General features: G+C 35.5%; 1 protein-coding gene across 8 annotated transcripts in view; it reads left to right on the top strand.

Moving 5' to 3' along the window:
• Positions 1–27,839, top strand: part of mapk10 (mitogen-activated protein kinase 10) — a 386,723-nt gene that overhangs the window by 45,245 nt on the left and 313,639 nt on the right. The window contains exon 2 of one of the 8 annotated variants that reach the window (XM_039750812.1): positions 5,285–5,327. The exons of the other annotated variants lie outside the window; for them this stretch is intronic. The gene's annotated coding sequence lies outside the window, so the exon portion shown is untranslated. The remainder of the gene's footprint in view (positions 1–5,284; positions 5,328–27,839) is intronic. 8 annotated transcript variants of the gene reach the window in all.

Genomic DNA, 27,839 nt, shown 5'->3' with positions numbered 1-27,839 from the left:
ACCACTCAGGGGCCAGAGTCGGGTGGAGGAGGACATGGTTGGTTGGGAGGAGTGGTGGTGCCGTCAAGGAGAAGAAGAGTGTTTGCTGTACTGGTGTGCTTAATTTCAACCTGTGTATTGCCTGTGGGACACGGGGAAGAAAATAAATAGTTTTGTTTATTTTACATGTACCTCCCGTGTCCAATCTGTATCGGGCCTGGCGCTATACAGCGTTCATCTTACAATATAAACATGCACATTCCGCACAGACAACATCCTGGCATGAGATTGGGACCCAGGACACTTACCACTGTGTGACCATGCCACATATTTTAACAAATTAATGATTTATTAAACTGTGGAATCTTTCTTTTTTCATCTGTTTTAACCATGTCATATGACAGCCTGTAAGCTAGTAATTAAAAACTGAGAAAATAGAAAATCAAACCTATTAACCCAATTTTCTATTCACTTTTCTTAGTATTAAATTTCTAACATTTTTATTTTGTGAGGTGTATTGCTAATTTTGTTAATGTGTTGTTTTGATTTTTTATATCATTTTCAGTGTTGTTTCTACCATTCTACCATTTGGGGTAATGGACAAAGCATGTTGCTAGGCAATTTATTGTGTGCCTTTGCTGGCATAGTTAGACCATAAAAGAAGTCAACTCCTACACCAAAATCTAGAACTTTGAATAATCAAAGTAAAGACTTTGTTAAAGATTAGTGCTCAAACCTATGTAGGAAAAATACATTTTATGAAAAAAATTTGGGTTATGACTTGATTCTACTTTAGTCCTTATAACTTGATAAAAAAAGATGCATATACAGTGCTCTCCATAATATTTGGGACAAATGCACATTTTTCCTTGCCCCTCTGCTCCACAGTTTACAAATCAAACAATTAAGACGTGATTAAAGTGCGCATTGCAAACTTTAATTTAAGGGTATTTGTATGCATAGCAATGGTAGGGGTATTTAAGCAATCATATTTTGTACTGTTTTGTATATCCTTTGCATTCAATGTCTGTTTGAAGTCTACAATTCATAGACATCACTAGGGACTGCATATCTTCTCTGGTGATGCTCTGCCAAGCCTCTAATGTATCCATCTTCATCTCCTGCTTGTTTTGGGGGCTTGTCCCTTTAAGTTTTCTCTTCAGCATATGGAAGGCATGCTCAATTGGATTTAAATTGGATGACTGGCTTGGTCGTTTAAATTTTGCATTGTTTAGAATTGAAACACTCCCGTCTTGTCGTAGCAGTATGTTTTGAAAAATTATTTTGTTGAAGTATGAAGTGCCATCCAATGAGTTTGCAGGCATTTACTGGAATGCGGGCAGATATTTCTATATACCTATAAATCCATTGTTTGTCTGCCATCAGCAGCTGCATCATCAATGAAGAGAAGTACCTGTGCCAGTACCTGTGGCAGCCATACATATAACATATACATTTTCCAAGCCATAACACCCCCACCACCATGTTTAATAGATGAGGTGGTGTTCTTTTTATCTTAGGTAGTCCCTTTTTGTCTCCACACTTTGCTCTTGCCATCACTCTGATACAGGTTCATCTTTGTCTCGTCTGTCCATGAGATGTTTTTCCAGAATTCTGCAGTCTCTTTTAGGTACTTTATCACAAACTGTAATCTGGCAATCCTGTTTTTGTGGCTAACTAGTGGACATCTTGCAGGTGTGGCCTCTGTATTTCTGTTCATGAAGTCTTCTGCAGATAGCGGTCTCTGACACATCCACATCTGCCTCCTGAGGCCATTCCTGATCTGACGGACTGACATTTGGGGCATTTTCTTTGAGAATTCTTCTGTCATCACCAATGGAGACCTTCATTGGCCTACCAGTCCCTTTGTGATTACTGAGCTCACCATAGTGTTCTTTTTTCTGAATGATATTCCAAATAACTGACAATCTGAAAACCTTAGGATTACCTAATCACCATAGTGTTCCTTTTTCTTAATGATATTCCAAATAACTGACAATCTGAACACCTTAGGATTACCTAAGTCTATAATGGTGTTATTCTTGTTTTTCAGCCTCATAATGGCTTCTTTGACTTTCATTGGCACAGTTGTCATCTCTTCATGGTGTAACTGAAATGTCCTAAAATACTCTTAAATTAAAGTCTGTAATGTGCACTTTAATCAGGTCTGAATTGTTTGATTTGTGATTTATATGTTAAAATGTGTTTTTGTCCCAAACATTATGGAGTGCACTGCGTAACAAATTCTTTGTACTGACTCAGCCAAAGTTTCACTCTTCTAACTGAAAAATCATTAACAATCTTTACTGATCATAAAATACATTTATTCTCTGGCCCTACCAGTTTGTTCTGACAACAAAAATGTACTGATCTGTTCTTTTTTATTTACTTTTTCTTTAATCATTGTATCCTGTGGTTAATGATTTGGTTGCAGTTTTTGTTTAGGTTCAGGCTTAAGTAAAATAATTTACGTTACATTACATAATACATATACTAAGAGGCAGTTAGTAGATAATGATTCTAAGTAGATACATCTTTTCAATGTTTTTTCTTGTAAGATTGCAAGAAACTAACTTGTTGCTTTATGCCAGTTGCTGCGTATTCTTTTCAGAACTATATGAACGAAAACCCATCAGTTTCTTGTTCAAATATCAACTGTACTGTTCTGTGAAAAAGCAATGGAGAAAGCACGAGGGGAAATAGAATTTCAACGAATACAAAAAGGAGGCAAGGAAAAATGTACTATTTGTTGGTTTAAACAGTGGTATAAACAAAAAAAGGAAGCTGATCGAGTTACATAGAGTGTCGGAGAAACTCGAAAGCTCAAGTTCACAAAGTCGCACAGTGCCCGAAATAAAAAAGAAATTGTCAGATATCAAAGTCGCTGTGAAAATGCGAGTCATAGCCCTCTGTCTGAGTGTCATATGAAAGCTTATTAGGGTACAGAGAAAAAAATAGGCACACAGTGGGGAAAAAAGCACGAAATGTCAACTTTAATCTCAAAAGTTCTACTTTATTCACAGTTTATTTTGTCATTAAAGTAGAGCATCATAAACGTCATCATAAAATCGTTTAATTTACTAGTTTCTCAAATCCCATCGTAACTAAAGTAGTACGTTAAATGCTTTGTTTTGTATTTGATCTTCTATGTGCTCTATGTGTGTAAATCACTATGTGCTTCTTAAACGGGCTTTCTCTTCCGCTGACAGGACACAGAATCCATTGCATTTATGATATCACATCTCTCTGAATAATTAAAATACTGAGATGTATACTTGATATCATTTTCATGATGATAGCAGTTAAAGCATGTTATTAATCATGGGAACATGGTGGCGCAGTGATTGTTCATGCCTCACGCAAGATGCTTGCTGCGCCATGCATGACCTTCGATGAAATACTTTTGTTGCAGCAGTACTGTCCCTTTCAAATGTACTAATCCCCACTTACTGTCCTTTCTTTTTTTTCTTCAAATACCCAATCACCACACAATCAGCTCTGTAATAGATGTTAAGCCATCTGTAAGCTTGGAACACCGATTCTTCAAAACGTTTAAGGAACATTGAAATATCTTCGTAGTACATGTTTAATTATTCTATCCATCTATCCTTCCAGTGTCGCGTCAGCCCCAGCAAGAATACAGTGTGAGGCAAGAACAATCCGTGAACAGAGCGCCAGCTCCTCGCTAGCACTGCAGCACCGTGTCCTCAAATGTTTAATTATTAACAATATAGATTATTTAAATGAAGTTAAAGTTTTATCTGTATAATATAATAAACATATTTTGCTGCATTTCATCTTAAAAATGATATTGTCATCATATGTAAATACGCACTTTATAAAGTGGCTCAGGTTGTGCAATATGATAACTGCATCGCAAGTTTACAGTGAGGTAATTGTACTTATAAGTACAAAGCGTTCTACAAAGAGCAGTTATAAATCTTGGGATGAAACTATTTCTGAACTGCGAGGAAAGGCTCTGAAGTGTTTGCCATATGAGAGCAGTTCAATAGACAGCATGGCTGAGGCAGTGTGTGCTAGATGCTGTATACCGATAATTCTCTTTCCAGTCAGGTGCTGTACAGCTGTTATTTCCCACTCAGATACAGTGATATAAATACTCTGATTGGTGCAGTGAGAGTAATATGGATAAAGATGATCAGCTGTGGCAACCCCTAATGGGAGCAGCTGAAAGAAGAAGATAAAGGTGCAGTGAGAGTAACAACGCTAAAGTAGCTATGGTATTTAGAATAGTTTTACCATTCTGTGGACCATTATATTGTTACAGGTTAATTACAATCAGATGCATTAAACTACTAAACAGTATGCGGTTAATTTCAGTGTATTTATAAAGCCGCGTCAGGGATGTGGATCTGAAAAAGAAAGGGAAACCACACTGGAACAGTAGCACTGCTTTGACGCTGGGTACCGCCATTTTGCAAAACCGAGTGGAGAACTTTTGTATGCCAGGGTTGGAGCTACAGTGAAAATGTGCGTGGCTTTACGGTAAGTTTAGGTTTTATACATTGTGATTTGAACATGCACCGTTTATACATGAGGTCCATAGTGTCTTGTTTATTCCAAAGACTGCACATAATGAATATTTTAAACCAAAATGCCTAGAAGTCAGAGAGTTTCCCTGTTATTTACTTGTTGACACTGAAGATGTAATCACTTGTTGCACTCTTTGGCCATTCCGAGAAAAAATCTTCATCTGTTAGCAGGCTATTTATATAATATCAATCTAGTTTTGCTGGCACTGAAGCATTGCTGTAAACTTATTAAGCATATCATTTCTCAGCAGTTCAGCTACCTGTATAATCTATTCCTTAGTCCAGTGCTCTTCATTTTAAGCACAGTTTGATTTTGCCATTCAGCTATGTTTATTAGCTTACAAAAAATAACTTGAGCTTCATAAAAGAAATTCCCTTATCCATAAAGATAAAAATACATTTGCTCTTTGTTGGGAAAAAATGTTATTTGTCAAATATGCTAATAAAGTGCATCAAGGCCAGCTGAAACTCGTCATCTTAGAATCCTTAGAAGAGTAGGAAATTGGCTAGCTGTAGTAAGTCAAATTCCTTGTATGTATTATGGCAAACTATTACAATCTGAAATCTGAGATTTAGGGTTTCAAAAAAGCTCCTTTTCATTTGCCTTGCTTATTTTTTTTTATTTTGCTCTTTCTGGTAATAGCAAACATAGCATCTTGGGCAATCCTGGTGCTTCATGGAGAGGTCTGCTGTTTTTGTCACTAGTTCTAACCATAAACACCTATTTCCAGCGATCTTTCTTTATTTTGTAGTCCCGGAAGAGACAATTCCAGAGGAGACATTGTTCATTTTTAGGTGAGTTCACCTCCACTCTAAGGATATGAAAGGAAACCATTTTAGTGACTATATATCTCTATCTGTTTTCCAACCATTTGTTCTCAGCAAGTTCCATGAAACGCTCACTAATTGCATGCTTCTTGACAGAATCAAAATAATTTATTGTGTAGGTTATTTATTTTTACAGTCTTTCAAGGCAGCAAATGTTCTTCCTAATATAAACTGCAGAGATTATTAAATCAATCAACCTACAATCAAAATCTGATATTTCTCTTTTTTGATGCTGAAAATGTACATGCAGTGTAGTAGAATGTCATAATCCTACTAGAAGACAACAAGGATTATTATGACAAATGATAAGTAGTCCATTAAATTTTTACTTGAGTTGGACTTGCTTGGTTTGATATATGGCATTGCTTAAACATTACAGTATGGTAAAGCAGGGTAATTGCTACAGTTTTCTCAGCAGTTAACACTCAGAAACAGAATTAACTTAAGGCTTGACTACAAACTGTCTTTAACATGTGGGATTCATTAAAGAATAGCTCCATGGACCCCAGTATTCAGTTCTTAATATGACATTATCATTAACAGAATCCTATTCTCAAAATCAGAATTATGTTTGAGGCAAGTCCTAAATGAGAGTGTGGAGTACGATATGCTGGTCTTAATGTATGTCAACTTACTAGACTCACCTATAGAAACTGCACAGTTTTACATCTGTAATAATTTTATGGAAATAATAATACATATTTAAAATTACCATTGTGGTAATTAAACAGACATGCTTTGTGATATACTCGGTCATTTTCTTGTCTGTGCATGTGTTCTGCTGTATCAGGTAAGGCTGTCTAACTCTAAGCTTCTAGCTCTTCACATGTCTGCATGTTCAGCATTATTACTCCTACTGTTTGGTACTTTGTCTTTAGGCCTGTTTCTGAGACTTGTTCGGTCACAGCTTTCAAATTTACACTCAAGACTATCGTGTCTATATTACGTTTAAAAATTACTTTGCCAAATAAAGAGTTTTAATCTACAGTATATTTATGGTTCTGTTCTAGTCTGTTTCTACATTTGTTGATGTACTGTAGCTGTATTTACAGCACTTTTCTATTGCCACAGTATTTTCCATTTAGTTTAACACTTGCATAGGCTGCTTTACTTCAGAAATACCAGTGTGCTTTCCATGTGTGAGTTTTTGTAGGACATGAGTGTTATACCCTAAAGTCATACTGCATAAATATGAAGTTGTCCTGTAACAGCATTTGTGGGTGTATTAGATTTTGTATTCCATCAATCCCACATATAACAAGAACATTTACATGATGAGTGATAGCATCAGCAACCCATGTGTAAGCATGAATTTTGGCAACTTGGGAGCATTCTGTAGGATTGAGTGTCACTCTGCTTTCTTCTTTGGCTTGTCTAAATTTCACTGCAGCTCTTATATCTGAGTTACAATCTTTGACTTCCCGCTGAATAGTAAAGTCATTCCTTAGCTACTGTAAAAGTACTTTGGCAGTTAAAGGATAAGTTTCTATATGGAACTCGTAGCTCTCCCATACAATATCTGGGTCTCTCCATTTCATAAGGCAATTCTAGTCACAATTGTATGACACTCTTACTGCCATATTAAGATGCCTAGTTTAGGACTGATTTATAACCTCATTTAACCAGGAGAGAAACCATAACTCAACTTTTTTAATCCTGATGAAGAAATATATGCATCAGTTATCATCTAAAAAACTGGGTTTATACATAACCAGGAGATCCGTGTCAAAATGAAGTCTGAATTTAGTTTCTGCACTGTTTATAGCAGATATTCTATTGCCTAAAGTGTTGCCTCCATCAAGGGCTTGAGAACCTCCTCTAATTCAAAAGGCATCATTGTTCTGGACATCAACAGTAGAAGACAAACCTGTGTTGGATTTTGGTGTAGATGCACAATGGAGTCCACGCTCACTAACAGAAAGCAATGTGCCAGAGCAAGAGACAAACAGTACATAAAATAATGTATTCATCTTGCTGAAGAGAAATATTTACATAGGATTACTGTATGAGACCTCAAAGGACTGTAACTGTAGTATAGATTAATATTGCAAGTTGTAATGAGGGCTAAGACCTGGATATTGGAACGCAAAGTGCTCTCCTTTCGTGAGAGTCAGTGAAATCTCTGTATGACCCCAAAAATCCACTGGACAAAGCAACATCTTCATCACTTCATACAAAAGAAACCAGACAGGAACTAAGTACAAAGTATTATTGCTGTTTCGTACTTAAGTTTCCAGGCTAATAAGGCCTGTAACCATGTAGCTAGAGTAAAGCCAGCAAAAGTACTAACAGATATTTCTGGATGTTAGTGAAAGAGGCAATCTGTGTCATGTAAATCACTTTTATAAGGTTTTATCTTTAGATTTCATAGGAAAGCTGAACTTGAGAGCATATAAGCTGACTTCATTAATTTACAGCAGTTGGCTACAGCTCTGCAGTGCATTTTAATATGGTTTTTGGAGAGTTGACTACATGTTACATCATGGTTGCACATGCAAATAAGAATTTCAGTACATTCTGCACATGTGACAATGCTACTATTACTACTACTAGACTGTCAGTTACATCACAGACAAACACATCAAGAGACTCAAGCTGAATTTGGCTATAAGAAACTTGCACACTGACAAATATTTACCCATGTAACCTACTGATAGACTGAGGCTCTTAAGTACAGTGGAACCTCAGTTTGCGAGCATAATTCATTCCGTGCTTGTAATCCAAAGCACTTGTATATCAAAGCAAATTTCCCCATAAGAAAAAATTTTATTTACTTATGCAGATGATGGAAAAACACTTCTTTTGGTAGGACAAACCTAATACTGACAAGAACCTTATGCTTTATCTATTTGAAAGAGTATGATCATTTTAAAGTATCATATCATTTTTGTCGTTTTCATCTGTTAAACGCTAGCCTGAACTTCATTCACAATTCTTTAATTGCTTGACACTTTGCTTTCATTTCATATTTTGCCTCTTAGTGGTAAATGCCGTTGTTGGTACATGATACATGGTACATGTAACAGGGATAATTTGGCCTGGATTTGAACCAGATTCAGCCTTTCCAGTAATCACAAATGGTGTCCCGATTATCTTCCCAGATTATACATTAATTTGAGGCATATAGTGATTTATCTTTACCTCTGTTTGTCTGATTTACTCACAAGCTAATTGGAGCCATCCTGATTTTAAATTTATATATACTGTATATATATATATATATATATATATATATATATACAGTACAGACCAAAAGTTTGGACACGCCTCCTCATTCAATGTGTTTTCTTTATTTTCATGACCATTTACATTGGTAGATTCTCACTGAAGGCATCAAAACTATGAATGAACACATGTGGAGTTATGTACTTAACAAAAAAAGGTGAAATAACTAAAAACATGTTTTATATTCTAGTTTCTTCAAAATAGCCACCCTTTGCTCTTGACATTTTTTTTTTTAACAACACAGACCCTGACTTATGAACACTCATGACTCAATAAAATTTTTTACCTCCCATTAATCCTATTATGTTGCTTTATATTGTTTTCAACTAGTTGATTCAGTCTTATTTCTCATTCTTATTTCAGTGTTGAGTTGATGTAGATTTTGGATAGATATTATTTTTTCCGTTTCTTCTTTTATTTTGCAAGCTTAGTGGACTGCTGTTGGGAACGCTTTTAGAAACATTATAATTCTGTAACTAATTCTCACATTATTATTAATGTACTACTATTATTAAGGAAGAAAAATTCTTTGAATTACACTGAACTAGTCAGCATACACTTTACAACCTCGGCATTTCTTGAACTATATATTTAATGTAATGCATATTATGAATGTTATATAGTACTGTAATAATTATTGTTATTATTCTTCAGTAGTATTAACTTGAATTATTTGTGAAATTAAGTGAAAACTATAGAAACATCCTGTTATACAACAGATGAACTCAAGAAAAGTTTTGAATTACAGTGATTTTTATTTCTGAATTGTAAAAAAAACCTTAATTATATATATTATTATTAGTAGTATTATTGACTTTTTAAAATTGGTATTCTTTTTGTAAAATGAAAGAAACAAGTAGTTAACCTATTTATGTCATCCATCCATTCAATCATCCATCTTCTTATGTTGCATATCATTTGTTCATTGTATCATTATGTTCTCTTAAAGTGTTAAGTCAAATTTACACTAATTTACTTAATATATGTAGTAAACTGCTAGTTGTCTTTGGCATCATTTAAAAAGAAATGTGAAATTCAGTTAAAGATACTTTATATATAAACGTACAGTCTGCCAAAAATACATACATCCATGTTAATAGATAAATATGAATGTACAGACTTTGACAGCAAGTTGAATTTGACTGTTGTGCACCATATTTGTTTTATAGTCATATATTTGTTCATGAGAAATTCAATGACATCCCACATTTTGTAAGTCTGATAAAGTGTGATGTCCTTAATCAACATAATCTCCTAGTACATGTTCCAATAATTGAAGACAGGCAAGAGGACAAAAATGGCAAAATTTGTTATTTTGTGAGGAATTCACTCATTTGCTCAAATTTTCAGCATAGGCACAATTTAAAAAATCTAGTCTCTTCCAGACATTAGTGATTAAAATTGCTCATGGCATTGGCGATAAGGGTGAATGTTCTACAGTGTATTAGTTAAGCAAAATTTTTTTGCTGCTTGGCTTCCTGGGTAGGCTTGAGGCTGGTATAGCATTAATTTCTGACCTCAGATTCAGTGAGCATACCTTCTGCTACAAGATGAATCATAGCTGGCAATTGCATTCACTACTGCATCGCTTGATCTGAAAAGTGTATTTGCCATGTCTGATATTATATGTCTGAAAGTCACTGAATTTGAAAAACAATTAACACTGTTTTAAGTTTGCAAGTAATCACTGTAACATCACAGAGTGAAATTAGCATTGCTTGTGAATTTTTCAGCCAGTTATATGGAGTGAGGTTTCAGATTACCCCATCTCTGGGATAGCTTTCATAGTTGTAGCTCAAGACAGTAGGATTGTAAAGCTTTGCTTATGAACAAAGCATAAGAGCACTGATGGTAGGATGAAGACAGCTCAGATGACAATTAAGTAACACAGTTCTGAAAAATTTAACTCATAAAAATTGTAAAAAAGCATAATTAGAGCATTTCCATCATGTCACATGTAAGTACAAAATTGAAAAGAAATGTAACAAATTATAGAAATAATCATTTATAATCAAACATTATATTTGATTTTGATTATATACAATAATTCAAAATGTATTAATGTATCAATTTAACATGAAAATATTTATTCTTTTTTTTTAAACATATATATGAATTGAACTACAATACATATTCATTGACTTACATATAATTTCTCTTGTTTTTGTCACACTTTTGTTTGTATTGTCTTCAAGGCTGATGTATAGGTTCACTATTTGGATATTGATGGTCTCAGTTTTTCTTCCATGCCACTCTGTTCTGTCAGTGGTTGGCTTGTACATAATTGCTGGTTGTGATCCCAAAAATGGATAGATAAGTGCACTGCCAGTGATATATGTCATATTATATCAGCCCAAAGTGCTGTTAATGTTGAATCAGAATTGAAATCTTCCAGTTGATATGGAAGCATTTATGAAGATTATCAGTAATACACATTAGAATTCTGTTCTCCAGTATGTAATTGTATGAATTGTGTCTCATTTAAGTTGAAAATTGCATAGAAATTTAATTAAAATTGAACAAATGACACAATTTATCAATCAATCCATCCATCCATTATTCAACCCGCTATACCCTAACTACAGGGTCATGGGGGTCTGCTGGAGCCAATCCCATCCAACACCAGGTGCAAGGCAGTAAACAAACCCCAGGCAGGATGCCAACCCACCACAGGGCGCACACACACAATAACCCACACACTAGGAACAATTTAGAATTGCCAGTGCACCTAACCTGCATGTCTTTGGACTGTGGGAGGAAACCCCTCGCAGAAGAGCATGCAAACTCCATGCAGGGAGGACACGGGAAGTGAACCCCGGTCTCCTAACTGCGAGGCAGCAGCACTACCAATGCGCCACTGTACCGCCCTGTTCTAAATCAATTTAACATGAAAATATTCAATATTAATCTAATATTTTAAACATATACTGTATGTAAAGAAAACAATACACATTCACTGACTTAATATAACATCTCTAGTTTTTGTCACTTCTTAGTTTTTTTAATCCAGAACTTCAGTCGTTGGCCCGTCGTTTGTACAGTTTATCTGGTGAATCCCAGTGAATTATCCAGCTGCTGTTCAGCATCATACTGATATCCCAATGTCCCTGATACCTTCTTTCCATATCTTTGATATCTCTTCTTCTTCATCTTTTTCATCTTTTCCCACTTTTAGGTGTGGATAATGAGCTTGATTAACCTTGTCCATTTAGCTCAGTCCTGCTCCTTCTCCCCAGTCAAACACTTTTCCTTCAAATCTTCTTTTACTCAGTCCATCCACCACCATTTTGCCACCTCCCCTCCTTGCTTTCTCTTTCAGCTTGCTCTTTACTCACTATATTTTGGATTTTTATTACCTAGAAACTTAGAAATTACTTTTTGGAATGATAACCCTCACTCCTGGACATTTGTCGTACCATCACATTATGCATCAGAAATACTTTTTTTTTTTAAATTGGGTCAGACAAAAATGCCCTCTTTAAATTAAGCATTCGACAAACCCACACAATTGTAGGTTTTTTTCTTGCTGACCATTCCTTCTCATCCTAATGTAAATTCTTGGCTCTTCTGTGCTACTCACAGAGAAATTGTGTGAAATTTGTATGTACTTACTGCTGACCCTGTAAGTTACACTAAAGCTATAGCTATATTCTGAACTTATTATCAAACAAAATAACTGTTTGGATTTAAATGTAGATTTTTAAAATTAGAAAATATTAGGTTCAAACAAATTGCCATTAAAATAAAATGCTGATATTTAATTATTAAGAAATAAACTATAATTGACAGATAAAATTGTGTTTTGTGAAAAATCCTACATAATGGAGAAAAATGGTCTAATTTTTTAATTCAATGCACAAAAATATATGGAATAATCAAAACATTTTTTTCAATGTTTACCTGTGAACTGTGTCATTTAACTCACTAATGATGGAAATAAAAAATTTTAGTGTATTGGTGTTTTTACAGGAAATTACCTCTCAGTTTTCAGCTTTTTGCATTTTAAGACATTTTGAATAGATACTGTAAAAAAAGATTGATAGATAGATAAATATATAAATAGAATAGTATTTGTCCCCAGGGGAAAATTTGGCTTTTTACTGAAGCTCTCTGAATAAATAGATAATAAAAGAAAAACAGAAAAATAGTGAGAAATCTAGAGCTTCTATAAAAATGCTGCTGCTTGCACAGTGCTAGGAAATAAGAAGATCAATTTTAAAAGAAACATTTTCTGTATTTTACAGTTTTTTCATGCTCACTTTAAAATTAGACACCATGAAAAAGGAAGCCTAAAATCCTGTTAAATAAAAGAAATTATATTTTAATTTAGTAGCCTGTCATATGTTCAGTTAAAATAAAGGGATTTCATAATTAAATTTGATCAGGATTATGTAATGTAAGGCAAATGCGCATATACAGTCATTTTATGTTTATCTAATTAAAATTGTGTTAACTAGCCTGGTTATAAGCAAGCTATATCTTTTAATGTGACCATTACTTAAATGTTAAGTCTACATGAAGTTCATATATTCTTTGTGATGAAGGAATAGCACAGTCATCGCACTGCCTCCTACTAGCTCCAGAAACCTGGGTTCTAAATCAAATCTCAGCATGGTCCCTGTCTGTTTATAGTTGGCACTTTGTTTCCCTTTGTGACGTTTAATTGTAGTACTAGGGTGCTGTACCGTGTTAGCCATTGTGAATGTAGAGAGAAGCCAAGCAAAATGACACCTTTTATTGGCTAACTAAAAAGATTGCAATATGCAAGCTTTCTTACATCTTGCCTGAACAAGGGGCCCGAGTTGCCTCGAAAGCTTGCCTATTGTAATATTTTTAGTTGACGTTTAATTGGATATTCTAATGTTTTCTCTTATCCCAAAGTTATGTTAAGTTAATTAGCAACTCTGAATTGAACCTATAGAAGTAAGTGGGGGGGCATTTAATTGAGTATGACTTGTTATGTCTTCTCCAAGGCTGGTTCCTGCCTTGTGCTTGATGCTAGCTTTGTAAATTCTTGTATTGGGCAGTGCTGATTCAAAAGATGAATGGATGACTGTATAAGGAGGAAGTACAATTCTGCAGTGCACTAAGATTTTAAATTCATTAAATATAAGAAGCTGAAACTTTCAGTTTGTGTACACAAAAGAATTTTGAAAATTGTTAAAGACTGCATTCATCTCCATACCTTTTCAGTTAAAACGAGTGCCTGATGCACAAATAAGAATGAACATGTTGCCTCCTAGAAATATATTTGACTTTAAATTTGTCTGAGTGTTTCAGCATTGATGTGTTGTCCATTTTGCTAACTTCACCACACAATACCATAAACAGCTTTCATCTTGTCATGTTTTCTCCTCTTTGGATGATTGACATTAGACACCAAAGATGAGGTGAAATCCTTGTATAGTGTGTGCTTTACATCTAGACTGGAATCCACTGATCTATTTTCAGATTGCATCTGCTCCTGAGTGACAGTGTCATGTTTGCTTTAAGAAAAATCACCACAAGGAAGCATAGAGTAACAGTGTTTACTGTAATTTGTGTAACAATCATCTTCTCTAATTTTGCTCTTTGCATATTACCACGTATTTTGGTAGACAGCAGTACTTTGGGGACCTTCAAAAAACATGACTTGATGTTATTTTGGAGAAATTAGATAAATAGGACTGACAAGCTTTGCTTGGCTGAGTGGCTTGTTCTTGTCAAACATATTGTAATGTTCAAATTAGGAAATGGGTTGTTGAAATCAAAATCTAGAAAAACTGCCCCTGTCAATTGTAAAATTTTATTTACAATTTAAGATGAATAAGTTATTTACAGTAATGTACTTGTAAAACATGTAATGTATAGTTTGTGTCTAGGCTCCTATAACAGGTACATGTCATTATGATTCTAAATTGGACAAAGCAGGATGGAAAAATGGATTGATGTTTCTTTTCATTGTGCATTAGGGTGTATTCAAGTAATTAACCAGATTTTATATATTTTTGTTGTTAAACCGGCATTATACTAGATGACTTTATTGTCAATGAGCGTGTCACATTTATTGGCTGCTGCTGCTCAATCTCACTGCTTTGGGGACATCCGATTACATGATTAGGAATTTCAGGGGTTAACAAATAACTTGACTTCCTCACAACTTTTCAGGATAGTTTTAAACTTCCAAAGTATTGCAAGTCCACTGCATTTTAACAGCCAGTTAACATTCTGCCTGACAGTGCTGGGTTTATGAATGTTTTGCAGGTTTGGTTTAAGTTCAGCTGTAGTCTTAGCCTGTCTTTTCTGTATTGCACTCTGTTGTGGTATGGCAGACACAAAATATCTGCCTTTCTACAGCTTCGGCGGCACAGAACATACTCTTTTTTTCTTGCAGTTGCATTGTATTTATTGTACTTCCAGCTGAATGCTCATTGATTGTTAACTGCCAAACACACAGGAGCACACATCTACATCTTAACATAAACTTAAACCAATGAACATGTCTCTGGGGATGTCACATTACATGCAGTGAGACTGTCCACAACACAATAAGGTTATGGTTTATACTTTAGGTACTGCAAAAATGCATCTATTACTCATTTACTATTATGTATTAGACCTTAACATACATTTCTTTGGCTCTTCATTACACTTACAAAAGCATCAGTAAAGTGTTATTCATTTCATGTGACTGACTAACAAAACTTTGCTTTGGAGTAGTCTGAGGTGGCTTAACTAAGATACATTTATCTTTATATTACATGTTTATCTATTAACGAGTAATTTTTCTATGATGTTAATATGCCACACTGCACACAGATGAATAACATATTTGCTGATGTTTTATAAGTGTTGTCAGATTACGAAAATGAAGGCTATGACTGAATTCTGTTGGAAAAGTCAGGTAGTCTGATGTTGGCCTTACACAGCATTAGTGCAGCAAACTGTTGTATAATATGTGGGTCTTCTGCAATTATGTAAGAGTCTTCATGCAATAAGGAATAATGTAGATCACATTCACTGCCCAGTGTGGTATGATGGTGCAGTTGTAGTAAGGAGACCAGGGTTTGTGTGCCAGGTTCTCCCTCCGTGGAGTTTGCATTTTCTTCTCGTATCTGTGTGGGTTTCCTTTGGGTGCTATGGTGTCCTCCCACTGTCCAAAGACACACTCTTTAGGTGAATTGGCAATGCTAATTTGACCCTTGAGTGTGTTTGATGTGTGGGTGTGTGCGTTCACCCTGCAATGGGCTGGTGTCCTATCTAGGGTTTGTTCCTGCCTTGCACCCTATGCTAATGGCTCCAGCCGTTGCTGTTTGACACTGGTCTGGATTAAGAAGGTTAGAAAATGACATGACATTTACTGGCATTTAAACATTCACTAACTGTCAATGCTGCTTTCTTTAATAGTGTACTATAGTTTCCTGTATAGAATCGTGTTCTATGCACTCCGTAACACTTTTTGCACAAGCTGAATGATTTTTATTGGGTATTAGTAAATGCTGAAGTGTAGTTACACCTTAAATATTGATCTAGATAACAATAGTCCTGAAATGCAATTAGCACTCAGACTTACTGTTGTCCTTTAAATTGAATTTCTAAAACTACCTACTCCCCTTCCACTGATACACTGCAGATTACCTTGTTACTCCTAGTGTGTTATTTGTGGCTATGACTCAAAGTTGTGAGAACAATATTTTTGTATAGTTTGTATTAGTTTATTGTTAAAAAGGCAGGAATAGTTTTAAGGCTTTTTTCAAAATACGAGATCCTCTTCAGCACACAAGCACACTGCACACAAGAAGTTTCACTGCAGTCGTCTTGCTGTAGCTTGCTTCTTCAGTTTAAAAGAACACAAAGCCTTCCTCATCAAACAGGTCCCATGGCTGGAAAGCATTGCCTGGGTAAGATGCAGTCTGAAGAAATGAGAGGAGAAAGTGCAAAAGTGTAAGTGAAAGCTTGGCTTTAAATGTTCTAAACATCATGTGACAAGCACGTTATGCGGTAATCCCACACAGGGCATTTTAGAAGTGTGTTTGATTCTCATTGAAATACTGTTTAGTAGACCTTCTGCATGCAGTTACTGGTGGTGAACAGCAGAAATGCACAACTTCGCTGTCTCGGCCAAACAATGTGTTCACATATAATGACTACAGTATGTAAACTAGGTGTTTTATGTCATTTCAAACTTTTAATAAAATACACTAATGAGACTTTTACAGTTTTTTATTTCCCTCATGTAATGTGTATATAGAACATTTGATTTTATTTTCCTCTGTGTGAAAGCAAAGGGAAAATTATTGAATTGTATATGAAGAAAAAGATTTCGTCTATCTGAGGGTTGGAAAGTCAGATGGATTCAAATTGTTAAACTATGGTAGAAATGAGTTAAAAAACAAACACAATTACAGACAATCTATCCCATTTTTATACTTATGTATTGTGTATGCTGACACTGTAAGGGGAGAGGCTGAAGGCATGATGAGGGTGACATTACTGTTTCAACAGCGTACTTAGTTTTAAATGATGCCTGCTTTGAAATTTAGAAGTTCTTGACAGTACAGACTAAAGGTCATACTCTATATCAGCAATATCAATCCTTTTCTTTTTTATGGCTCTGAATGCTGGCATGTTATTAGGGGAGATTTGAATAACATCAACACATTCCACAATGGATGTCTGAGGAAGATCTGTCATATCTTCTGGCCTGAAAAGATCTCACCTTTACAAGAAAACTAAGAGCCAGAGTGTGATGTTGGAGATCAAACGCAGATGCTTAAGATGGCCTTAGAATGGAGCAAAACTGTATACCTAAAATTGCTCTGAGATGGACACCTCCTGGGAAGCGCAAACAAGGCCAGCCTAAAACAACCTGGCGGCAAACTGTTAAATGAACTAACATGAAATAACATGTTAAATGAACTGTAGGAGATGGTCCTAACATGGGGTGAAGCAAAACATGTACTGTAGCTCAAGACTGGACCAGATGGAGGCAAATCGTCAGCTCCTTTTGTGCGTTAATCTAATGTAAACTTTCAAATCAGAGTACTAGAATATGTTTATTTTGTGCAAGAAGGTCTCACATTTGGAAACCATTGAACCTGTTACTGCAATTTATTTCTTTGAATTACTTTCTAGTATGCTTAACAAAAAATTTGGATAGTATGCACTGTGAAAGGTGATGTACAAAGTGCAGTCTTGCATAATCTTTTTCTAGTCAGCATATCTGAAATTTGGAAATGGACAACTTAATTACAAGGAAATAAGATTTGTAATTACTTTAGAAACCTGAAACATAGTGCTGGTGTTTTGGCCTTTGAATGGAATTTAGAAAAAGTAAATAAAGAACATTTTAAAATATTATTAAATGTATATGCAAATGATTAACATTTAAACATAAAAAAACAAAAAGAAAAAAAAATCTGTTATTGAAAAAACTTTAAAGAAGAAAATAGCATGGAAAACATAGTGCTTTCACTATTGCATATATTTACTTACTGAGTGGTCTTTCAAGTCTTCAAATATCCTCCATACCAATTTTAGTTGGTAAACAAAATTACTATTTCAAAAACATTGCCTTACACAAGTGCTTACTATTTCATAAATTACTTCAATGGCATACATTTTTTCCTGCTCAGGTGCTTTCCTCCATAATTTTTGAAACTCGATTGGTCAAGCCAACATTACCTCTTTTTAGTTTATGACATTGTTTTCCTGTACTTTGTGTTGTATAATACATGGCAGCCTGTATGATTGAAATTTCCCTTTTTTGCTCTAAAAAAATCCAGTGGCGTGGTTTCATAGGGAAAATAAACCATACACTTTAACCCAACTTAGTTATGAGTTCCTGTTGCATACTTTTACCTTTTTTAACCAAATTACTGTAGAATTTTTTACCAGGTACAAATCACTTGAGGTCATTCTTAAATTTGCATCCTATTAAAACAAAACATTCTCAGTCCAGACTGCCCCTCATAAAAAGCCAAGTGCAGATTCCAAAAAAATACAAGCTGAACTCCATGGCCTTCTATGATCACTAATTTAAATCCTATTGAACACCTATGGAAAGAACTGTAACATGCAGTCTGGAGAAGGCGCCTTTCAAACCTGACACGGCTGGAGCAGTTTGCTCGGTTTGAGTGGCCAGACTACCTGTTGACATGTGCAGAAATTTTGGTGAAAGAGTACTGACAAATATGTCCATTTTATAAAGTAGAAAATAATGTGAATAGTTTGTACAAAGTGCTATTTTGTTAAAAATCTTGCCTAAAGTAATAAAAAAGTAATATACTGAGATAAGGAGGCATAAAGGTTGTACATCAGGGCAAACAATAGACAAAACAATAAATAATAATAAATAAGCTCAAAAATCTCAAGGATACAGAGAAAAGTGAAATAGTACTAACATAATATGCTATTTTATCAAAGATCCCAAACACATTTTCAGAGGTCACTGAATTAAACAGGAGCTTTGGAAGGGGAAACAATAAATAGCAGCCAACAAAAAGGACATGAGGCAGGAAATATTGTAGCAAACTGCATGAAATATGTGAAGTCATACATAAAGTGAATGAAATCAGACAGAAATGAAGTACACTTCTCAGAAAGGCAGATTGACACTGTAAATGTCCTAGTTTTAGTGGGCCTGTATGAAATGGAGTCTGTCATGTAGTTCTGTTGTATAAACGGTGTGATCCTGATTAGGCCCAAAATGGTAGGCATGGCATCCTTTGACCCTATGAGGACTGGCTGCGTAGAAAATGGAAGTTTAGGTGATTTTGAGACTACAGTGAAAATATAAATTCAGGAGATGTTTTTAAAGGTTGAAATATTCAAACAATAATAAATTATTTATGAGCGACTTAGCTGTAAACTTGTGTGCATGTGCACTAATATAAAGGTCAGGCTCACTTAGCTTCCAAAAGACTCTTTGAGGTGATAATGTTAACAGTAATAATTTATCTGTTCTTCAAAATATGCCTTTTATGAAATATCACACCTGTCTGCAAGAAAAGATTTGTCCTGTTTTATCAGAGTTATCGTTCTATTTTTAGTCATTGCCACAGTGCTCATGGGTTAGCTGTATGAAGCTGCGTATTCGTTAATGAAAAATTGTTGTTGGCCTTTTTAGATTTAAAGTTGTTTTCTGAAATATATTTGTAGAGGCATTTATCAGTGGAAAAGAGTTTCAAATGGATTAGCTACTTATTCTCTGGATTTCTTCTCACATGGACTTTAGCTTGCTATCCCCAATTAGAATATCAATATTTCTTCATCTTATCTTATTTTGCCATATTTGTCGCACATGCATGAAATCTTTCAATTTTTATGTGTTTTTTTCTGAATCTCTCTTTCTAGGTTCAAGCTTATGATGCTGCTGCATTATTTGCTGCATATCCATGTCTCTACTTTTATTTTAGGGTTTGGATTAAAGTTGGCAGTTGTTACAGTCTCATACTTGAGCATCAGTAATTATTTGAGCTTTAGTATTATGTTGTAACAGTGCCTGCATTTTGAGTTTGTTTGACTTTTCCATAAAAAAAACTGTTACCACATCTAATATTTTTTTGTTTTGTTTATGAGAATTATTATTTTGCTCCTTTTTTGTACTTTGGTAGGTATTACAATTTTTTATTATTATGTTTGATCATGGTCATGCTGAAAAGTACCCCTTATGAATATTATAATGCAGTGTTTTGACTGTTTTTTTTGTGCTATTTTTAATAATTCTTGTATATTAGATTTTGCTGTTTGGGCTTATTAAAAAATGTAACATCTTGTTTTGGCTCTTTTTTGGGGGCACCTGTTTGCTTTGATCATGGGCTGATTGCCATCAAGTGACCCACAATTGTGGTGTGTGACATCATCAGGGGCTTCTGCAATGATGAAGTTTCTCAGAACTTCAGTTAGTACAAGCTGGCAAAAGAACTTCAAACGTTACTTGCAGGTTTACTTGTTTCTTTGTCTTTTGACTTTGTCTTTTGCTTCTCCCTAAAAAATAATGTTTTGTAAAACTTAACTTTTTGGTTTTGGCCCAATTCTTTGTTTTTGACTAAGTATTGTTTTGCCCTTCAGTAACTATAACTTCTGATATTGAATACTTCTCACATAAGTTCTTTGGGGCTTTCCTTTTTATCAGAGTATATCAAAGATATCTTGATGCCCCACTTCCAAGCATAATGTGGTGGAAGTAGGATTGCATTTCTAAGAACAGCAGGGCCACCGGCCACCAAAGTGGTGCTGCCCACAAGAAGCAAACTGGTAGCAGGAATAACAAACATAACATTTAAAAATTATAGTAAGCAGAAAATGGCATGCTGAGTACAAAAAGGAATGAAACTAATAATTGTCAAAAGCAAGAATCATTACACCAAATGACTTAAAGCCAGTAACAGTGATACTTAAAATAATTGGCTGCTTTTCAAATGACAACCTTTAGTAATTTCCGGCAGTAGTCATATGCCATATGCAGTCACCTTTCCTCTTTCACCAAAAGTTTTTTAAAATTGCATTTTCTTTTATGAATCTATCTGCAGACACTGCTAAAAAATGGCTGATTTACAAATTTTAGGAGAGAATAAGTGTTTTGTCAGTATTGGCATCTGTCAATTTAAGGCTGATTGAACTCTGTTAAAAAGGAAGCTTATGTGAAGGGAAGGTGGAGACCAAAGCACCTTGCTTATAGGGTCTGTTCACATTGCCTTGTGAATGTTATGCAAATGTATGACTGAAGAAACGGATGAAATAATTTCTGTTATTTTCGATGAAGTACATTTTATTAAATAATTAAGGGCATTCTTGTTCAAAATGTATTTTTGTTTCAAAGAACAAAGTGATTGTTTTTTTTTATACTGATGGTTATCATGTAGTTATTAGTGAATGATTTCCTTCCAAATCAATCAATGTTATGTGAAAACAATTGACAATTGTTATGAAACTTGGCAAATGAACATGGGAGCACCAATAGCTTATTTCCGAGTCACGTTGGATCATCTCTCACAAAGCCTGAAACAGGAGTTGCTCAGACTCACACTGTCTTTGAAGCAAAGACACAAATGCCAGACGAATGATATGTTTTTGACATGAGAACAGTTGCTGTCAGAGGACGTTTTCTTCACTTGCTGAAAGTAACTGCTTTTTTAGAAATCATTTTAGAAACATCACAGACATATTATGCATTGTGACATGATGCAAATGTTAATTATGGACATAACAATTCCCTCTAGGCTTTACCCATCACTTACCTGTAATATTCAGCATCACAAAGTGAATTGCCTCCTGCCAGGGTTACAGACCATATAGGTGATTTTATTCTTGTTGTTCGGTTTAAGAGGCAATGTCTAAGAGTTTTAAAAAAATGATTGGTCATTCTAGAGTACACCTGTTTTTTCATATTTAAGATTTGTACTGTAATGCCTACTGTCCATTGTGGCAGAGATGCAGAAACAGTCAACTGAAGTATTGGTATGACATTTCAGAAATGAATGGAAAGATTCACACTCCCCAGATTGGGTTGTAGGCCTTTTATCTATTTCCTGAACCAGCTTCATTACAGTTCTGGGTCGTGAGGAATGGGAGACTATCCTGACAGCATCAGATGCCAGCATTTTAAAAGAGATATGACCACAGTTTGGGCTGAGCAAAAAAGAATTCTTGTTATTCAAGGTATTCAATGAAATTTAATGCTCTAAAAAGAAAGGCTATGGAATGCAAATTATATTTGCTGAATAATTGAAACACATTGCTAATAGAAAAAAGCACTTAGCAGAAAAGAGTTGTGCTCAAATTACAGAGTGCACAACCACTGAGCAGTAGGCTGTGTAAAATATAAGAAAGCATGTGGAATGAAACTGGCTTTATTACCATCTGGGATGAAATATTGTATATGTTTAAAGGTTAATACGGTAATTGCATTGTTGTTGGTAATATCTTCTTTAGACATCATCGGTGTGTCTATGAAAAGTTTGTAATTCAACGTAATTCCCTTTTTAAGCCCTATTAGAATGTGTTTTCATTTTTTCTAAGACAGCTCCATTGTAAGAAATTCATTTTGCATGAATAGTAGAGAATCACAGAGCCATGACCAATGAGCTGACAAGAGCCTCTAAGGGTGATTTGAATCACATTGGGGAAGGAAGCTGTTTGGATATATTTTGCAATACATAATCTCATTCATTGTAAAAATGTTTCCAGTAAGAATAAATTAAGTGATTGTTACCATTGCATGAACTTTGCAGAACAAAACTGTTTAGCAATGCAAAGTACATTTTAAGCATTTACTATTCAATGAATCGTAGACAATTTGCATTCAAAGATTTTTTGTTATTTTTTTAAATGTAAATACTTTTACAGTCTATCTGAGTGGCATAGTTCTGCAGCAATTTTCCTTCCACCATGGAGTATCTTCAGAGATGCGCATCCACCCTGGATCTATGACTCAAACATGTGCAAGTTAACTTGGTTGATGACTAACGAATTGGTCTTTAAGAATAGATCTTAGTGTATGCAATTCACTTTTGCAGTGTAGTCTTATTTTCTCCACAGTTGTTTCTTGACAAGTTCTGGAGGCTTGTGAGCCTATATTTAACAAGTAAATAGATGGACAACTAGAAACTGCTTATTACCTGTAGTGCCATTTGAAATTCACAGTAAGCTTAAGGATACTGGCAAGCAATATACAGTATAAGAAGTAAATCAGAATTGTGCCTTGCTAACCTTGTTACCTTTTAAGTGCAAGTTAATTATATAATAAGGCTGATGTACATAAATTGTTATTTGAAGTGAAGCATTATTTCTGTATAAGTCCTTCAAGTGTATAAACTGCTGTACTTTTTATTAAGTGTACTGCAGACCAATACCGAAGGCATTTATTAGTAATTGCATTGTTGTTGGTTTTGGAAACCCAACAGTACTGAGTGAATAGTGTGACCAGATGGGGGCAGTCCAGGTGCCCAAACTCAACACAAGCAGACGCCAAGCAAAAGTTTGGCAACACGGCACACATTTTTATTCAGATGGGGAAGCGCTTTCCCTTGCTCCCCACAGCAGCACAGTACAAAGCACCAAGCACAAGTAACATAGTATTTGGTCTTCATTTCGTCTTCTTCTGTCTCATTCTGTCTGTTCTTCACCTCCACTCCTCTTCCTACTCCAGCAAGCCTTGTCCACCTTCCTCCCGACTCTGGCTTCTGTAGTAGTCGCAGCTGGCTCCTTTTATAGAGCATCTGAAAGTGCTCCAGGTGTCCGATGATCTTCTTCTGGCAGCACTTCCAGCTGTGGAGGAAGTGCTACAACAAAGGGCTCAGCCGCCTATGGAAACCAACAGGATTGCTCCAAACTCCAACTCTCATGGAGCCCTGCGGGAGTCTGAGGCACTGCTGCAACCGCTGGGTTTGTCATCTGGCCCTCTATGGGAGTTAGGGCCCTGAATATGCTCTCTCCTCCAGTGCTTCCATAATCTTTGCGTCCCTGCTGGGCAAGGGTCCTGGCCATTCGCAGTGATATTTGATTAATGAGCCACAGGCAACGTTTTAGTGAACATAGTCATTGAATGATCCAAAGTAATCACTATCTTAAACTCTAGGAAGGCAGCATATTTACATATGATTATTAAACATTTTTCAGTTTCGCACAGGTCACAATCCACTGCACAACCTAGCAGAATCAAAGAGAAACTAACAAGAAGCAAGAGTATTCCATTAGAATGCCTAGTGGTGATTTAGCTATTCAGCAGAATATGGTACTAGAATAACTAATGCTTTATGCAGAAGTCAGGAACATGATGAAAAGGGGCCTTCAGAAATACTATAAAAAGCAGCCCAGGACCTTCTGTAATAAGCCCAGAAGAAGTTCATCCCAGCCCAGCCAGTCACCAACTGCAACTGCTAGCTGAGGCTTTAGCCTAGGCTAGGCCCAAAATAAGTGAACTGGCTGTTAATGTTCAAAATGATCTTAACAAAATATCAAAAAAACTTGTGAAAAACAGAGGATCTTAAGACAAACCAAATGATAAAGGTTTATAAGATGAAGATTCATCTAGCAACTGTAAATAATGAAAAGTTACAGATACTACTCAAAAGAGAAAAAGAGGAGTTGTCTAAAAGGCAATCCAAAGGAAACAAGTCACAATACACAAAAACAATGACAAAGCCAGAGAACCCTGTGACATCCAAAGCAGTAACAATACTGTTGGAATAGACGTCAGTCAAACTCAGTGCACTACTGCCTGATTTGGATGTGTCAGTGGTGGTGACATTCTGCCTGTTTGGGTAACACACTACACAGAGCAGAGGGAATGTATCTATATTTAAAGAGACAGTACATAATTACAGACATAACATAAATAACGATAATATAAAAGACAAAATTTGAATAAAACAAAAGACAAGAAAAAAGTACACAAAAATGTAAGTTGATATATAATACCTCTTGATGCTAACATAATGGGATTGTTTAGAGGAGCCTGCTTTACTCACCTGAGCTTGTGTTGTCTGTGTAAGCTCAACAAAATCTTACCTATTTAAAAATATTCCAGAATTCTGGATCAAAAAGTTTTATAAATAAATAAAATGGTGAAAGGGAAAATGTATATACCTTTGAAATGCCATATCAAGTAATTAGATAATAAGATTATGTTTATCATTTAATTGAGCATGCAGTCAATAGACAATGCAGTCAAGAAATTAGCACAATGTTTGTAATCATAAAGAAAGTCTAACCTTATCAGAAAGAAGAACCCTCAAAAGAAAAAAAATACTTTTAGAAATGAAAATAAATTGGTTTAAGGATAGAAATATTAATGATTAAAGTAAAAAAACAAAAATCTTAAAAACTCAGAATTGATGACCTCTTCAATAGCACAAATGCTTCCCAAAATATCAAGTGGAAAACCCCATAACATACATACAACCTAAATCTTCAAAATCTGAACATATTTTTTTGGCAAATAGTTTTTCAAAATTCAAGCAGAGGGACTGGAAACCCCAGGAAGAAACACCAAATCAAATTTGCAAATCTGAACAATAATTCCCTTAAACAGAGAAAAAATAATTATAGGAGAAATTAATCCTAGATTTGCTTAAAAACAGATTGAATCTACTCAGAGAAGGGGAGCCAGAGACAATAAGAAGGAATTCGGTGTCCCATTAGAAGGGGAGCCAGAGACAATAAGAAGGAATTCGGTGTCCCAGCAAGCACACTGGGCATGATAGAGAGTCTTTAACTAGGTGGTCATAGGTGACTACCCAAAAGGCTGCTTAGTTCAGGTGGCCTGTCCTTTAGAGCTCCATATCACCAGGTGAAAATAACACATAATTCAGCAGTACAGAACAATTTCAAAACAGAAGCCAATCATCACAAAGCAATTAACAAATGTGAGGACAGCTAATGAACAGCAATTAAGGTTCTAAAGAAGCAACAGAAAAAGAAAAAAACAATGAAAATTAAACAAAACAAAGGTCAAGGGTGGATCCTAAGTGGGATCCTAACAATATGGTATCTTGCAAAAGAGAAAACATGCCAAAATGTTAAAAAATAAGTGCAAATCACACTTGCAAAAGAAGACTGCCCCCTAATTACCACAGCAAATGCATCTTTTGGCTTTCTATTAAGATCAGAAGAACTGATGTTTATGAGTCCCTTTTTTGGGAGAAATGGCCACCATATGACATGATTAGGTTTTTAGTGAATTCATTTGGTATTTTCTATGCCTTCTGTTTTTTAGGTCTTTCTGTTGCCACCGTGATGATAGGTGTGGGGCTTTTAGGGTCATGGCCAGCGGGTAATCAAGACAGTGGGATAAAAGCTGGGGGTTCAATTCATTATTCGATCTGTGGATACAAACCTCCTAAATAAACAAAAATACTTAAAGGAAACCTTTTATTATTGTATTTCTCATGAGTTTCATTTGATGTGACCTGTTTTTTTGACTTTGACTCTTGTCTCACGGTAGGATTTGGTAGCTAGGTTATTTTTAAATTATTTTGGTTTCATTTTTTACGTGCTTCTCCCAATTAGCTTAGTAAATAAATCACCTGTTCGTTTCTCAGCAGGACATCATGACTTTTGCACTGGACTCTGTGTACCGCAAAACAAACTAGTATCCCACAGTGTACAATAAAAGCTGCAGAAAAATGGAGCATTCCCAAAAATGAAACTATCTGAAAAATTAAAAGATGCATACATAGCTGCTGAACCTGACAAGCATAAATGTTATAAGGTACATAAGGTACAACCCCCAGAGCACACAGAATATAACAACATTTAGAGTGGCAGCATATAATTATAGACATAATAGAAACATAGCAATATGAAAAATATTAATTCAAATATAGCATAAACAACCAGAAAATATAAAATCCACATAAACCCAAGCTGAAGCATAACACTTAGCAGATAATGATGATAACAGTGCTTAGATGAACCCACAAGGACTTGCTTCACTCATTGCAAGCTCATGCACATATAGTTTAAAATGCACATTACATGAACACAATGAGTAAGAAGCCAAGAGGCCTGGTGAGGCAGAGCATAAGGGAACATTTGCTACCTTAATGAAGAAACTGTTAGTAGCATAGTCCTCTTCATGACTCCCAATGTTTCATTTTCCAGACAAATGATGATTTTAATTCGGAATAGCAGCCAAATATGATCTTAAGTAATTGCTTCTTATTGTTAGACATCGATAAAGCAGTTTTTATGTGGTTCAGTGGTGCTCGTTGAAGAAAAATTCCTATTAATGCGACACTCATTCAAGAAAATCTGAGGTTTCTAAACTCTCTTGGGAGCTCCCTGAACTGGACAATGTGCTGAAGAGCATCCTGAAGTGCGATCACTGCATCTGTGGAAGACTGTTTATCTGTTGCCAGTGCAACAGCAGGCTCACAGATCTCAGTGGGTGATGCAAAGAAGGAACATTGTAAATGCAAGTAACAGCATTACTTGGCCACTAACCTGGCCACAACCCTGCCTGACTGCTGTGTCTAGGAGAGTGGCAGATCATGCCACAATAAATAACCCTGCTGTTTCTGTTTCAAGCTGAATAAAGCTGGTTTTGTTAAAAGTACTGAGACTAAGCCTTGTGTTTTGGGGTGCAAGACAGGGACTTCTAGCGTGACCCTGATCTTTTAGGATTTGCTTCTGTGGTGCTCCACTGCACCGTTGTGAGCCTGCTGTTGCCCTGCCCCGGCAACTGACAAACAATCTCCACAAACGCAGCAATTACATTTCGGGACGCACTTCAGCGTGTCGCCCCTTTGGGTGGGGGAGGGGATCCCAAAA

This window comes from Polypterus senegalus, chromosome 4, assembly GCF_016835505.1.
Source record: "Polypterus senegalus isolate Bchr_013 chromosome 4, ASM1683550v1, whole genome shotgun sequence".
In the NCBI taxonomy this organism is placed as follows: Eukaryota; Metazoa; Chordata; class Cladistia; order Polypteriformes; family Polypteridae; genus Polypterus; species Polypterus senegalus.
Note: the sequence above shows the minus strand (reverse complement) of the source record. Positions and strands in the feature narration are given on the sequence as shown.